This window comes from Orycteropus afer, unplaced genomic scaffold (genome assembly GCF_000298275.1).
Source record: "Orycteropus afer afer isolate SDZICR_OR568_19922 unplaced genomic scaffold, OryAfe1.0 scaffold00280, whole genome shotgun sequence".
NCBI classification, from domain to species: domain Eukaryota; kingdom Metazoa; phylum Chordata; class Mammalia; order Tubulidentata; family Orycteropodidae; genus Orycteropus; species Orycteropus afer.
Genome location: NW_006921867.1, coordinates 1012884 through 1026986, shown reverse-complemented (window position 1 = coordinate 1026986; position 14103 = coordinate 1012884).

The window sequence follows — 14103 nt, the reverse complement described above, 5'->3', positions numbered from 1 at the left end:
CACCAAACCAAATCCCTTGCCATTGAGTTGATTCTGACTCATAGCAACCACACAGGACAGAGCAGAACTGCCTCACAGGGTGTTCTTGGCTGTAATCTTTACAGAAGCAGATCAGCAGGTCTTTTCTCCATGGAACCATTGGTGAGTTCGAACTACTGAAATTTTGGCTAACAGCCTATTTGTCATGGGTAGCTGTGTTGTGAATTGTAGAGTGTTTTGTGGTATTTCTGGTCTCTACACACTAGATGCCAGTAGCAACCTCATCCCCAAGTTGTGACAACCAAAATTTATCACCACACATTGCCAAATGTCCCCTGGAGGAGACAAAATCACTCCTATTGAGAATCACTGCTATAGATAATTAGTGTTTAATCTTGTGGTAGTACCCTGAACTACTATGAAGCAGAGATACCACTTTGAGGACTAAAGTGAGCCTGACCCAACCCATGATTTTTTTTAATCACCTCATATGCATGCAAAAGCTGCACGATGAATGAGGAAGATTGAAAGCGTATTGACACACTTGACATACGGTGTTAACATAGAATATTGAATATACCATTGGCTCCCAGAAGAATGAATACATCTGTCTTGGAAGGGGAAGCTCTGGTGGCGTAGTGCCTAAGGAATTTGACTGCTAACCAGAAGGCTTCCAGTTCAAACACACCAGCCACTCCTTGGAAGGAAGGTTGGGCAATCTACTTCCATAGTGATACCACCTCGGAAACCCAAGGAGTGGTCGCTATGAGTCAGATCCAACTCAACAGCAGTGAGTTTGGTTTTCTTGGGGAAAAAGGAAAGAAAGAAATGGCTTGGAGATGTATTTTGATTATATTTGAAATTGTGGAGAAAAGGAATCTAGGAAGAATATATTTTTAGTTTAACTACCTTTATAAATGATAGAAGTGAAGTTCAGTGAAAAATGGAACACATTTGGAAAATGGAAGAGATGCAGGTCTTACATCTGAATAGTGAAGAAGGAGAAAGGCATGCTTAGTTTTTTGTTTTGATGGAACATCCAAATGGATATATGCTACAGTCTTATATAGCAAAAAGTCTTAAAGATCTGGCATGAGATTACAGCCCAAAGCTATTGACATTTAAAAAAAAAAATCTCTTTGAGTCTACTCTAATTCATGGCTTCCTCATGTCTATCAGAGTAGAACTGTGCGCCATAGAATTTTCAATGGCTCATTTTTGGAAGTAGATTACCAGACCTTTCTTCCAAGGCACTTGTGAGTAGACTCAAATCTCCAAATTTTGGGTTAGTGACTGAGCATATCAACGGTAGTTAAAAGGAAAGGAATGGATGGATGGAATCACTCAGAAATACCATGTAGAATGATGAAAGCAAAAGCCTGGGTAGAGTTCTGGGCATATGAAAGATAAGAATGGAGATAGGAAAAGAGGAGCCAATTATAAACTTTAAGACCAAACAGTGAGCTAGGATGAGGATGATACCATGAAATTAAAGGCAGTTAATCGTTTCATCAATGAAATGTGATAATTTGTGCAAAATAGAGCAGTAAAGGGAGCTCTGGTGGCATAGTGCCTAAGGTATTTGACTACTAACCTGAAGCCTGGCAGTTCAAATCCACCAGCCACTCCTCAGAAGGAAAATTGGGCAATCTACTTCCGTAGAGATACCACCTTGGAAACACAAGGAGGGGTCAGTATGAGTCAAAATCTACTTAAAGGAAGTCATTTTTAAAAAAATTATTTTTACAGCAGTAAAGTTCAGCAAGGAATCCACTGGATTTGAAAATATGAAGTGGATTTCTGAGAGTGAAGTTGGGAGGTACCTGACTTAAGCCTGCTTAAATCTCCTTGTTGTTAGTGCTATCTAGTTGACTCTAACTCATGGCCACCCTATGTGGGCAGAGTAGAACTGCTTCATTGGATTTTCAAGGCTGCAACCTTTAAGAAGCAGATTTCTAGACCTGTTTTCTGAAGTGCTTCTGGGTAGGCTCAAACCCCCAACCTTTTAGCTAGTAGTCAAGTGCTTAACTGTTTGCACCATCCAAGACCTTCTAAGTCTCCTCACTCCATGATAACATGCTTCACTCAGGTCAGTTTATACTGATCTCCCCTTACACAGAATTTTTAAGGCTCTTGTTATGCAATATCATGACACATTCCCATTTTATTACTTTTTAAAATCAAATATCTTGGCTTTACGTTCAAAAGAATTCAAAAGAGATTTGTGACCCTCTTTGTTCAGCTTCCGCCCTGTGTTTACCATAGTTCCAATGAAGGGAACTTGCTAAAAGCTTGCTCACAATGATAGTTTCAAAGTTGTTGTTATTAGGTGCCATTGGCTAGATTTTGACTCATAGCAACTCTATGTACCACAGAATGAAATACTGCCTGGTCCTGCACCATCCTCACATCCTTGCTGTGCTTGAGCCCATCATTGCAGCCACGTGTTGAGGGTCTTCTCCTTTTTATCTGATCCCCTACTTTACTAAGCATGGTATTATTCTCTGGGGACTGGTCCCCTCTGATAGTATGACCAAAGTAAGTGGGAAGAAGTCTGGCCATTCTCGCTTCTATGGAGCATTCATTCCACCTGCACTTCTTACAGAACAGATTTGATAGTTCTTTTGGAAGTCCATGGTATTTTCAGCATACTTTACCAACACAATTCAAAGGCATCAATTCTTCTTCAGTCTTCCTTATTCATTGTTCAGCTTTAAGTCTAAGATTGTTGACTTCTAATGAATGTCACTGATTTTCAATGCAGCATTCCTTATGCTGGGCCATAGTGTCCATGTATAGATGTCTGTTAATCATTTGCATATTAATGATTTATATAGGAGTTAAGGAGCTCTGGCGGTACAGTGGTCAAAGAATTTAGTATTAACCAAGAAGTCAGCTTTTTGAACCAACCAGCTGCTCCATGGAAGAAAAATGGGATAGTTTGCTTCCATAAAGATTTACAGCATTGACAATCCTATAGAGCAGTTATACTCTGTCCTATGCAGTCATATGAGTCACAATTGACTTCATGACCGTATGTTGGGTGGGATATGTTGTTGTTGTTATGTGCCGTCAAGTCGGACCTAACTCATAGCGACCCCTCCATGGGTTTCTGAGGCAGTATCCCTATGGAAGTAGATTGCCCAAACTTATTTCAGGGGAGTGGCTGGTGGGTTTGAACAGCCAGCCTTCTGGTTAGTAGTCAAGTGCCTTAGGCACTACGTTATCAGAGTATGAGCTACCAAATATTTTATTTACATCTATATAAGAAACATGGAGCTCTGGTGGCATAGTGGGTAAGACATTTGGCTGCTAACCAGAAGGTCAGTGGTTCAAACTCACGAGCTGCCCCATGGGTAGGAAGAAGAGGCAACTTACTTCCATAAAGATTTACAGTCTTGGAAACCCAATGGGGGTCCCTATAAATCAGAAATGACTCAATGACAATTTTTTTAAATAATTTAAGGAAGCAATATGTTCCCAGAAACTTTCTATTTTGAATCCTACAAAAAACAAAACAAAACAAAACAAAAAAATCTATGAAGTGGTCTAAATGGTGGCATAGTCAGACACTGCATAAGATACCCCTCACAAGAGAGACTCCAAAAAACAAGTGAATTGGATATAGATGACAACTTTGGATCCGCCATCATCAAAGGCAAGGCTGAAGAATTGGACTGAGTGCCAAATGGAAGGAGAGGCTATACAAAAATAGTGGATATAGAGAATTACATATTGCCAGCACCCTGCCAGCCAAACTTGCTCAGTGCAGACACATTGAGACAAAGAAAGCAGTCTTCCCAGCCAAAGCCCCCATAGTCCACCCACTTCCAGAGTCAGTCAGGAGAGCTCCCTGTCCTGAAAAATTTTAGTGCACTCACCCACCACATTCCCACCCCTGATCGCATATGCTGGAGACCTGTGAGCCTGAGGTGCCCCCCCCATCCACTATACTGCTCACCTTACATGTTATCATGATCTGGTACCACCCTGCCTCTTGAACTGGGGGCCCATTGACCAACAGCACCTACTCCTATGCCCCAGCCATTTGCACCTGGGACCTACAGACTGGCAGTGAAGACTGCTCTGCCCAGCTACTGGCTCTAGGATCCTGTGATCTGGAGATGCATGCTCCTATGCCCAGCCTCCTGTGCTGGGGGTTCACAGACCAGTGGTAACTCCTACACCTTCCAGCCACTTATACTGAGTGTGCATGGATCAGCAGCACACCCTTCCCTAAATGCTTTATTGGACAGGGTTACACCCTCTTACTGGACACCGAAGGACTGAGGGCATCTTCCCAGCCTTGCCTCTTGCACCACCTACCCTGAAACTAGACTTGTGTCCTCTCTGATCACCTCCATGTAGTGCTGCCTACTTGGGACAATGGGTAAGAGTTTCCATACCACCCGCCTAGTAAACAATGACACAAGTACCTTCACCTTGACCACCTGGCAACCAGCAGTGTGTCCACACAAAGCTCAACCCAGTAACCACTGAGAATGTTCCTGAATCCATGTCCAGGTGACCAACTGGAAAGACACATCACCTCATCAGCAATGTCAGCTACATCCTCAGCCACCCTGCAAGACCAGTGAACAGAGACCAGCACTCACACACCCAGCCCCACTCTTCCAGAAACAGGTGATGAGAACTCTAGGACAGCCAAACTAGAAACCAGAATAACATTCATGCCCTGGTACATGGGATAACAAAACAAAACAAAAAATCAAGATGCAGCAAACAAACATTCAATAAATACATAAATGCAATATCTTCTAGGAGACAAAAGACAATATTAAATCACAAAAAGAAGTAGGACAAGATGGCTCCAGCAAGTAACCAAAATAATGATAATAAAACCTACTGGAGGAAGATAGGGTAATGGAATTACCTGATAAGGAATTACAAAGAGTAATATATTGGGTTCACTAGGAGATCAAGAAAGAGATTAAGGAAAACACAGACAAAGCAATAGAAGAAGTCTGCAAAAAAAAAAAAAAAAATATATATATATAAAAGAACAAAACAAGTAAACAATTAAAAACCATGTAAAAACACCAACTAAAAATCAAAAAGATTAGCAGTAGAATCTCAGAAATAGAAAACTTGAATGAGGGACATAGGAGTAGAATTTAAACAATGGAAGACAGGATCAGTGAACTGGAGGACAAATCCCTTGACACCAATTTGTTTGAGGAAAAATCATAAAAAAAGAATGAAGAAATATTAAGAAAGCCTAAGAATTATGTGAGATACTATCAAGAGAAAAAAAAATATATGTGATTGGAATTCCAGAACAGAAAGAAGCAAAAAGAGGAAGAAAACAAAACAAATGAGCACCACATGAGCAAAGAAACACAGAGAGAATTGTTCAAGATTTGCTACCAAAAAACTTCCTTAGTATCATGAAAGATGAGAAGCTATCCATTTAAGAATCTCAGCAAACCCCATATAGGATGGACCACAAAAGAAAGTCAACAAGACATGTCATAAACTTGCCAAAACCAGACAAAAAAAAGGAACCCTGAGAGCAGCTCAGGAAAAATGAAAAGTCACCTATAAAAGGGAACCAATAAGATTAAGCTCTAATTACTTGGCAGAAACCACACAAGCAAGAAGGTAATGCTGTTGTTGTTGTTGTTGTTATGTGCCGTCGAGTCAGACCCGACTCATAGCGACCCCTCCCTGGGTTTCCGAGGCAGTATCACTACGGAAGTAGATTACCCCATCTTCCTTCTGAGGCTGTTGGGGTGGCTGTTGGGTTTGAACCGCCAGCCTTCTGGTTAGCAGTCAAGTGCCTTAACCACTATGCTACCAGAGCTTCCAAGAAGGTAATAGGATGACATTTTTTTTTCTTTCACGGTTTTATATATGTCAAGAAAGTAATAGGATGACATATATAAAACCCTGAAAGAAAAAAAAATAGCCAACTACAAATTATATATCCAGCAAAATTGTCTTTCAAATATGATGAAATTAGGACATTTTCAGATAAACAGAAAATAAAAGACTTTGTAAAAACCAGACCTGCATTACAAGAAAGAGTAAAGGTAGTTCTTTGGATAGAGAATTGACAATAGACAACAATATGAAATTAGGACACAGCACAGTATCAGACAGATGCCTAGATTAAAAAAAAAAAAAAAAACTCAAAAATAAAACAGAGCTAAAAGACTAAAACAGGGAACCAGAGATGTCAATCTGGAAATGATGACAACATCAAAAGAAAAAAAAAAAGGGAAATAAATGGTGTAGTTATAGAACTTTCACATGGAGAAGAAGTCAAAGCAATATCAAGAAATAAAGACTGCTTTAAATTTAGGAAGATAATGGTAAAATAATCACACAAAAAGTTAACAGACCTACTCATCAAAATAACGAAAAAGAAAAATATAAAGACTCAGTAAACACAAAATCAACCACAACAAAAACAACAAAAAGAAAATTCACAAACATAAAGGACTTAGTATAGAAAATTAGTGGAATTAAGCAATCATCAACACCACAAAAAAATAAGCACAACAAAATGAGCATAGTAATCTCATACCTACTGATAATCACACTGAGTGTAAATGGCTTAAATGTACTAGAAAAGAAACAGAATGGCATAATGGATTTTTCCTTTTTTTTTTTTTTAAAGACCCATCAATATACTGTCTACAAGAGACACACCTTTGACATAAAGGCATAAGCTAAAACTCAAAGGATGGAAAAAATATATCAAGCAAACAATAAGTGGCAATATTGATCGCTGATAAATTAGACTTTAAGACAAAACACACTATAAATGACTTTTTAAAAAAGGGGCATCACATAATGACTGAAGAATCAATCCACCAAGAGGACATAACCACAATAAATACATATGCACCCAATAACAGGACTCCAAAATACATGAAACAGACTCTAACAGCACTGAAAAGATAAATAGACAGTTCTGTAATGATAGTAGGTGACTTCTAAACACTATTTTTGCTGAATGACAGAACAACTAGAAAGAAACTCAACAAAAATGTCAACAAAACAAAATACCGAACTCACTGTCAGCAAGTTGTTTGCAACTCTTAGTGAAGATCTAAATGCGAAAATCAACTGACTTGATGTCATAGATACATACAGAACGCTCCATCCAACAGCAGCAAAGTATACATGATTTTCCAGTGTGCAAAGATCATTCCCCAGAATAGTCCACATTTTATGTCACAAAGTAACCTCCACAAAATCCAAAACATTAAATTATCACAGAGCATTTTCTCTGAGCACAACACTGTAAAAGTAGAAATCAATAACAGGAAGAGCAAAGAAATAAATTCAGATACTTGGAAACTGAATAACACTTTGCTTAAAAAGTACTAGGTAATAGAAAAATATCAAAGATGAAATAAAAAATTTCTAGAATCAAATAAGAATCAAAACTCAAAAAAATCTTTGGCATACAGAAAAAGCAGTGCTCAGAGGTCAATTTATAGCAAAATGAATGCACACACCAAAAAAGAAGGGCAAAAATCAGAATATTAACTTTGTAATGCAAACAAATAGAAAGAAAGCAACAAAAGAACCCCACAGTCTCTGGAAGAATTGAAATAATAATGTTTAGAGCAAAAATAAATGAAACAGAACAAAAATATAATAGAATCAATAAGGCTAGAAGTTAGTACTTTGACAGGGTCAACATAATTGACAAACCACTGGCCAGGCTGACCAAAAATAAATAAATAAATAAATAAGAAAGAAAGAAAGAAAGCAGCAGAATAAGCAAATAACCCAAATATGAAATGAGATGGGTGACATTACAACAGAACTAACCGAAATAAAATGATCACAACAAAATATTCCAAAACATTGTACTCCAATGAATTTGAAAACTTAGAAGAAATGAACTATTTCTAGAAACACACTACCCACCTGTTCTAGTGCTGCTCTGACAAGAAATATGCCATAAATGGGATGGCCTTAACAAACAGGAGTTTATTCTTACAATTTGGAGGCTTTAAGTCCAACTTCAGAGTGCTAGACTCTAGGGGCTAGGTGAAAGCCCCTCAATCTTGGGGTCCAGCTTTGCCTTCTGCTCCTCCCCACTGGAGCTAGAGGCATTTCTTCACTCAGACAGCTGCTGGCTGCTGAGGCTGAGAAACCCCAAGTAAAAAGGCACAGTCCCGATGTTATCAAACCACGTGGCAGGCCATTAACTCAAGTCCATTGTAAGTCCCAGAGCATAACAGGCTGCTGAATAACAACACAGCTACATGCAGGGTCCAAACGTGCTATAGACTAGAGACCATTCCCAAGGCTTCTCCTTAAATACAGGAAGCAGACCACATCCCAAAGGCAGTTACTCAGCTGCTTGTGGTAGATCCCACCATGGAGTTGATTGCCAGTCTCATCATGGGGAATAACTACCACCAGCTGCCCAGCCACTCAACCAGGCCTAGCCAAGTTGACACACAAATGTAACTATCACACCACCTAAACTAACACAAATGGAGGTGGGAAAACTGAACAGACCTAAAACAAAAGAAGAGATTGAGGAGGTAATAAAAACAACTCTCAGGAACAACAAAAATGCCTTGGCCTGGATGGCTGGAGAATTCTACCCAAAATTCAAAGAGAACATACTAATACTACTCAAATTATTTCAGAATATAAAAAGGAAGGAATACTCCCAAATTCATTCTATGAAGCCAGCATAACCCTGATACCAAAGCCCAGCAAATACATCACAAAAAAGAAAATTACAGACCAATATATCTCATGAATATACATGCTAAAATTCTCAACAAAATTCTAGCCAATAGAATTCAAAAACATAAAAAAATAATACACCATGACCAAGTATGTAGGGATGGTTCAACATTAGAAAATCAATCAGTGTAATCAACCACATAACAAAACAAAAGAAAATAATCACATGATCATCTCAATCAATGCACAAAAGCATTTGGTAAAGTCCAATACCCATTCCTCATTCCAAAAAACAAACAAACAAACAAAAACCTCAGCAAAATAGTACTAAAAGGAAATTCATCAACATAATATAGGGCATTTATAGCAAACCAGTAGTTAAAATTATTTCCAATGGAAAGAGACTGAAAGGATTCCCCCTGGAGAATAGGAAATAGACACGCATGCCCTGATAATTACTATTATTCAACATTGCACTGCAAGTTTTAGCTAGAGCGATAAAGCAAGAAAAGAGTAAAATACATTCAGACAGGAAAGGAAGAAGTAAAAATATCCCTAATTGCAGATGATAGAATCATAGACAATCAGAAAGATTCCACAAGAGAGCTACTGGAACTAACAGAAGGATTCAACAAAGTAGCAGTATACAAGGTCAATACATAAAAATCAATTGGATTCCTTTATGCCAACAAAGAGAAGGCTGGAAGGGAAGTCAGGAAAAGAATACCATTTAATAGCTCCCCAAGAGAGAAAATACTCAGGAGTAAATCTAAGCAGGGATGTAAAAGACCAATACAGAAGAAAACTATGAAACAGTAATGCAGGAAACCAAAAGAGACCTGTATGAATTGAAAAACATAGCATGTTCATGGATAGGAAGACAACATTGTGAAAATGTCAATGTTACCCAAAGCAATCTATACATATAATGCAATCCCAATCCAAATTCTCACATTACTCTTTAATGAGATGGAAAAAGTAATCACCAACTTTATGTGGAAAGGAAAGAAGCCCTGGATAAGTGAAGAAGGACAAAAAAACAGGAGACCTCACATTACCTGATCTCAGAAGCTACTCTATAGCTACAGTAGTCAAAACATTCTGTTACTAGTACAATGACACATACAGACCAATGGAACAGAATTGAGAATCCAGACATAAATCCATCTACCTATGGACAGCTGGTCTTTGACAAAGGTCTCAATTCCATTAAATGGGGAGGAGACAGTCTCTTAAACAAATGGTACAAGCAAAATTTGATATCTGTCTGTAGCAAAATGAAGCAGCAACCATACCTAGTATCATACATAGAAACTAGCTCAAAACGGATCAAATACTTAAATATAAAACATGAAATTATAAAGATCATGGAAGAAAAAACAGGGGCAATACTTGTTTTTGTTGTTACATGCCGTCGAGTCAGCCCCGACTGATAGTGACCCCTCCTGGGGTTTCTGAGGCAGTATCATTACGGAAATAGATTGCCCAAGCTAGGGGCCCTAATATATGACATAAATAGAATACTAGACAGCTAAAAAATGCACAAACAGCAGAAGATGGACTAGATAAATGGGACCTCTTATAAATTAAATACTTGTGCTCATCAAAAGTCTTCTCCAAAAGAGTAAAAAGAGAACTTATTAACTGGACAAAACTTTTTGCCTACAACGTATCTAACAAGGGTATAATTTCTCAAATTTGTAGGAAACTTCAACACTTCGATGACAAAAAGACAAACAATCCAACTCATAATAGGGCAAAAGATTTGAACAAAAACTTCATCAAAGAAGAAATTCAGATGGCTAACAAAAACAAGAAGAAATGTTTGTGATCATTCACCATTAGAGAGATGCTAATCAAAACTACAATGAGATACCATCTTACCCCAATAATAATGATGTCACTAATAAAAAAAAAAAAAACAGAAAATAACAAATGTTGGAGAGGTTAGGGGAGAATGTAACTCTTATACACTGCTGGTGAAAAGGTAAAATGATAAAACCACTATGAAGAACTGGTTAGCACTTCCTTAAAAAGCTAAAAACAAAAATATCATATGATCCAGTGTTTTGGTTACCTAGTACCAGGCCCTAGGGGCTGTGTGAAAGCCCCTAGACCTTGGGCTTCAGCTTTGTCTCTTGCTCCTGGCCTACTGAAGCTAGAGGCATCTCTTCACTCAGGCAGCTACTGGCTGCTGAGGCTAACAAGCCTGAGGTCAACAAATAAAGTGACACAGTCCCAAAGTTACCAAACCACATTGCAAGCCATTAATTCAACTCTATTGTATGTCCCAAGGTCGGCAGAGCAGGGGAGGCTGCTGAACAACAACATGGCTACATGCAGGGTCCAAGTGTGCCATAAACTAGAGACCGTTCCCAAAACTGCTTCTTGTATACGGGAAGCAGACCACATCCCTAAGTAGCTACTCAGCTGCTCCAATACATTCCACCATGGAGTTGATTACCATCTTACTGTGGAGAATAACTACATACAGCTGCCCAGCCACTCAACCAGGCCTAGCCAAGTTGACACACAAAGTTAACTACCACTCCCAGAAATCTTCTAGGTATATACCCTAAAGAAATAAGATCATGACACTAAGAGACATATGCACACCCAAGTTCATTTCAGCATTATTCATAATAGCAAAAAGATGGAAACAACCTGAGTGCACGTGAATGGATGAATGGATAAACAAACTGTGGAACACATACACACAATGGGATACTACATAGCAATAAAGAATAATGACAAATCTGCAAAACATCTCATAACATGAATTAATTGTAGGGCAATATGCTGATTGAAATAAATCAATTATGAAAGGACAAATATTGTATGAGACCACTGTTGTAAAAAAGAAAAGAAAAGGTTTACTTGTAGGAAAAAAAATATTTCATGGTTATCAGGGATAGGAAGGGGAGGGCAGGAAAATTACTAACTAGCTAGAAGACATTTGGTAATAATGGTGAAGGGAAAGGCAATATAAAATATACAATATGAGGGAGCACAACATGAGCAAAGCAAAGGAAGACACTGAGAAGAGCACAAGAATACAGGGCAACTACAATAATTATCATAACATAGACAAACTTCCAACAATAGTATTAATAAACAGTAATCTATGAATGGATATGTAGATAGATAGGTGTACTAAAGAGATGTAGGAAGGTGTAAGGGAGCACAATCCCCTGTAGATACATGTTTGATTATGGATATTTCTACCTACATAATTGTAGGTGCTGTGTGTATATTAATAAAGTCTATAGAGGACATGGGAGCTCTGGTAGCATAGTGTCTAAGGCACTTGACTGCTAACCAGAAGGCTGATGGTTCAAACCCACCAGCCACTCCTTGGAAGGAAGATGGGGCAATCTACTTCCGTAGTGATACTGCCTCAGAAACCCAAGGAGGGGTTGCTATGAGTCAGGTCCGACTCGATGGCATATAACAACAACAACAACAACATAAAGGACATAATGCCTAAAGTTTTTGGTTTTCTATTGTACCTTTAAGGAGCTCTGATGGTGTATCATTTGACTGCTAACCAGAAGGCTGGCGGTTCAAAGCCACCAGCCTCTCCTCGGAAGGAAGGTTGGGCAATTTACTTCTGTAGTGATTCCACCTTGGAAACCCAAGGAGGGGTCACTATGAGTAGGGTCTTACTCGATGGCAGTAAATTAAAGGTTTATAGAGAACAGGACAGGCACAGTTATGGAAACTTCTTAGATATAACCAAACTCCTGGCACAGTTCCTAGGCTCAAAAGAAAAGGATCATGCACTCAGGGGACATCTACATCAATTGGCACAACAAAGTTCATAAAGACTGTGTTCTGCATCCTCCTTTGATAAATAGAATCTGGGGTCTTAAAAGCTTGTGAGAAGTCACCTAAGATACAAAGGTTGGTCTCTTCCCCTACAGATCAAAGGGGAGTGAAGAAAACCAATGATTCAAGGGAGCAATTAGTCCAAAGGACAAAGGGACCACATGAATCACAGCCTACACTATCCCTACACCAGAAGAACTAGATGGTGCCCAGCTGCACCTACCAACCACTCTAACTGGTATCACAACAGAAGGTCCCAGACACTGCAGGAGAAAAATATACAACTAAAATTGAAATTCATAAAAAAAGATGAAACTTGGTCTTACAGAGACTGGAGGAATCCCCAAGACTATGGCCCTAAGACACCATTTTGACCTGTAACTGAAGCCATTCCCAGGGGCCACTTTTCAGCCAAGCAATAGATAAGCCCATAAAATAAACAATAATATTGAAGAGGAAGGTTTTCCTTATAGAAGTCAATTACATGAGATCAAAAGGACAACACTAGCCCAAAAGCAAAGATGAGAAGGCAGGAAGTGCTAGATAATTAGGATGAATGGGAACAGGGAACCCAGCGTGCAAATGGAGACAATGTTGACACATTTTGTGACTCCAATGTTGTGGAGTACCTTATGTACAAAATATCGAATGGAAAATTAATTTGCTCTGTGAAATTTCACCTGGAGTTCATTAAAGCACTTTAAAAAAAGGAAAGAAAACAAAACAAAGAAAGAAAAGGCAAATGCATAGAGACCTAAGTTTATTAGTGGTTACTAGGGAGGGAGGGGCAAAAAAGTCGTTAATGGTTGTGGAAAAAATCACACTCATTAAGGGTAAGGTTATATAGCCAATTATTGTAATTGGAGTCAATAAGTTGTTCACCTCTAAAAAGGTGAATTGGCAAAGTTGTGTGATAGATTTACAATAACGAGAGAAAAAAAAAAAGTAGCTGCTAAAGATCCTTATGCACTGTCAAGCACTTGATGGGATTTGGTTCCTAGGTTTGGAGGTTGAGTCATGCTTTCATGGGACTTCAGTTAACTGACTTAACAACTAAAGTCTTCAGTGCTTCTGTTCTACCTCCTAGTTTATTGCATGTTGATGTAAGTGCCTGACATTTTGAAAGTTTGCAATCAACCACTGAAGTCACAAAAGATGGTCTCCATTCCCCTGAAGCAAGAAAGGAAGAAGGAGAGCCAGGAATACCAGAAGGATACAGAATGTGTGGCTGATTGCCACCATGAACAATTGCTTCCGTTTTCCATGAGGTCAGAAGGACTGGATGTGCTCAGCTACCATTATTGAACACTTTGATCAAAGACTCCATAAAAGAAACTCAGTCAAAAGGGGGAAAATATAAAACAGAATTTCAAATTCTCATGGACTCTAAACTTTCTGGAGTCATGGAGAGTGGATGAACCCCCAAACTATTGCCCTGAGATAATCTTTAAACCTTAAACCAAAAAATCCCATGAAATCTTAGAACCAAATACTTTAGCTTAACTTGTAAAAAATTGTCTTCCTTGAGCATTATGTTCTTTAAGAATGATCTATATGGTCCTGGATAGAGAGGGAGAACAATGTGGAACAAAACTCAAAATCATTTAAAAA